The sequence below is a fragment of the Pristis pectinata genome, chromosome 14, assembly GCF_009764475.1.
Source record: "Pristis pectinata isolate sPriPec2 chromosome 14, sPriPec2.1.pri, whole genome shotgun sequence".
In the NCBI taxonomy this organism is placed as follows: domain Eukaryota; kingdom Metazoa; phylum Chordata; class Chondrichthyes; order Rhinopristiformes; family Pristidae; genus Pristis; species Pristis pectinata.
In genome coordinates, this window is record NC_067418.1 from 280,779 (window position 1) to 284,027 (window position 3,249).

The following is a 3,249-nucleotide window of genomic DNA, read 5'->3' on the forward strand; positions in this document are numbered from 1 at the left end:
GTGAATAATCTGTGGGCAGGAAGACAGTCAGCCCCAAAAGTTACATCCGGTGGCCACAGTTCCCAGAGTAACGATTACAAGTCTGGTTTAAAGTTAGATAACTAATGTAATGCTCTCGAGGAAAAGCAAGGTATTCCTGCAACGTCACCATCACCTGTCTTGAGTGATGATAAGATATCTTCATTAGTCACATGTACATTGAAACACACAGTGAAATGCATCTTTTGCGTTGCGTGTTCTGGGGCCAGCCTGCAAGCATTGCCACACTTCCGGCACCAACATAGCATGCTCACAACTTCCTAACCTGTACGTCTTTGGAATGTGGGAGGAAACCAGAGCACCCAGAGGAAACCCACTCAGACAGTGGCTGGAATTGAACCCGGGTCGTTGATGCTGTAATAATGTTACGCTAAGCGCTACACTACCATGCCTGCTCAAAAAAAAATGGAACACTTCACGAATTTTCATGTCATCCTTGCACAGGGCCATGCTGTGTATCATTCCAATTTTACTCTACTGTATGTGCTGCCAAAGCAAGATAAGTGAACATAGGAACATAGAACCAGTACAGCTCAGGACAGGGTCTTCAGCCCACAACATGTTGTTATGTGGTCCACTGTTGATCAGCTTTTCCATAACGCACATTCTGCAGAAATCCTAATGCATGCCCCAGCACCAGATGATGCAATGACTGTGCCGGCTTCAGATCCGATCTCAAATTGTCCATGTTTTTTCACAGAAACTTTTTATTCTCAGACAAAAACTAAGTACATAATCCAGAGTATTTCCTCCAGGCTACAGGGTTGTGTCAGCAGAGTCACACATGCAGCGAAAACAGGCCCTTCAGCCCAACTTGTCCATGCCAATCAAGATTCCCATCCAAGCTGGTCCCATTTGCCAATGTTTGACCCATAACCTTCTAAACCTCGTCCAATCCATGTACCTGTCCAACTGTCCGCCTTATCTATGCCTCTCATGATTTTATAAGCCTCTATAAGGTTACCCTCAGCCTCCTTCACTCCAGGGAAAAAAGGTCCCAATTTATCCAGTCTCTCCTTATAGCTCAAGCCCTCCAGTCCTAGTAACATCCTTGTAAATCTTTTCTGCACCCCCTAGCTTAATGACACCCTTCCTATAGTACTGTGACCAGAAGTGCACACAATATTCCAAGTGTGATCTCACCAATGTCTTGTACAGCTGTAGCATGATGTCCCAACCCCTGTACTCAATGCCCTGACCAATAAAAGTCAGCACCTTCTTCACCTCCCTGTCTACCTGTGTCGCCACTTTCAGGGAACTATGTACTTGTACTCCTAAGTCTCTCTGTTCAAATTACAGAGGTGCTAGCAGAGATATTCACGTCATCTTTAGCCACGGGTGAGGTACTGGAAGACTGGAAGGTGGCTAATGTTGTGGATCTTGGGATTGGATTGAGGCTGACTTGCTTGCATTCCACAGTTATAGAACAATGTTTTAAAAGATTGTAAAAAATAACTGCAACCATTTATGAAGTCAGGAGCAGAGGGGTACAAGGCATGAGTAGCAGGAAGGTCGATTGTGACTGGAAAGCTGCACAAGATGGAATGTTTGGACATTTACCAGCTGTGAAAGTCAGGCTTCAGTTAGGAATGAGCTAAAGAGCAGTGTTATGCTTTAAATAGACAGGTGAGTGGGACCAGAACATTCATTCAATCTGGAAGGAATGTACTAATGAGATACGGCTCTCAAAAAAAGTTTGATTGGGGCAGAATGTTAACTAAGGGAAAGAAACCAACAGAAGGGTTAAAACATCTGCAGGACCTTATCACTGAAGGAAGATCTATTGGAACCACTATGCAAGACTAACTGCATAAAAAGTACCAGTAAGAACAACTGAGTCTGGAAGAGAAGCAACATGCCCATAACAAGTGAAGTGTAAGATATGGGTGAGAAATGACTGGGCCCAAATAGCTCAGGGTGTTGTTACCCACCACGGAAAGTCATGAGGGAAAGGAGACCTGTGTACCTGTACCACAGTGGTCTGTTGTCACCAAAAGTCTCTTGAACTGAATTAAGTTGAACCATGAAAATAGGAAAACTTACAATTGGCTGAATTTTACAGAGAGCAGTTTGTTGTTGAGTCTAATTCTCTCAATCAGAAAACTGATTGGTAGGTTTATTTGGTGATTGTAAATGGCCCTTGTCTGTAGATAAGGGGTAGAATCTGGAGGACTTCATACTGATGCTGGAGAATAAAGTAGAATTACTGTACATGGGTGCTTAATGAACAGCAAGTAGTTGATTGGCTGAAGGGCCTGGTTCTGTGTTGGATGACTGATGACTCTATCATTTTGTTTTCAGAATACAGAGCATTAAGGTGGATCAATCCTCAGGAACCTGACCAAGTGCATCCTCAGAGTTTGTGGAAGGCTAGAGGAGAAATTGCAGAGGCCCTTGTGGAGATATTTTGCTTCATTGTTAGCCACTGGTTAAAGTTCCAAAACACTGGAAGGTGGCTAATGTTATTCCATTGTTTAAGAAAGGTAGCAGGATAAGGAACTACAGGCCAATCAGCCTGACATCGGTGGTGGGGAAGTTACTGGATGGAATTCTGAGGACAGGATCTACCAGCATTTGGATCGACAGAGTCTGATTAGGAGTCAGCGTGGTTTTGTGTGTGGAAAGTTGTGCTTGACGAATCTTTTAGAGTATTTTGAAGAGACGACCATAAGCGTAGATGAAGGTAGGGCAATAGATGTTGTCTACTTGGACTTCAGCAAGGCCTTTCACAAGGTCCCACATGACTGGCTGGTCTGGAAGGTTAGGTCTCATGAATCCAGGGACAGCTAGTTAGGTGGATTCAAAATTGGCTCGGAGGTAGGAAGCAGAGGGTGGTGGTTGAAGGTTGTTTCTCGGAATGGAGGCTGGTGACTAGTGGTGTGCCGCAGCGGTCGCTGTTGGGACCCTTGTTGTTTGTTATTTATATAAATGATTTGGATGTAAATGTACAAGGCTTGATCAGTAAGTTTGTGCATGACACACAACTAGGAGGTGTTGTTGATAACGTTGTAGAGTTATACAGCACAGAAACAGGGCCCTTCAGCCCAACCAGTCCATGTCGACCCAAGATGACCCCATACCATTTGCCAGCATTTGGCACATAACCTTCTAAACCTTTCCTATCCATGTACCTGTCCAAGTGTCTTTTAAAAGTTGTTATTGTATCTGCCTCAACCACCTCCTCTGGCAGCTCATTCCACATAGATACAC

The 3,249-nt window shown here is 44.2% G+C and overlaps 1 pseudogene; it reads right to left on the minus strand.

Moving 5' to 3' along the window:
- Nucleotides 1-438: 438 nt before the first annotated feature.
- Nucleotides 439-536, minus strand: LOC127578025 (uncharacterized; annotated as a pseudogene).
- Between the last annotated feature and the right edge of the window lie 2,713 nt (nucleotides 537-3,249).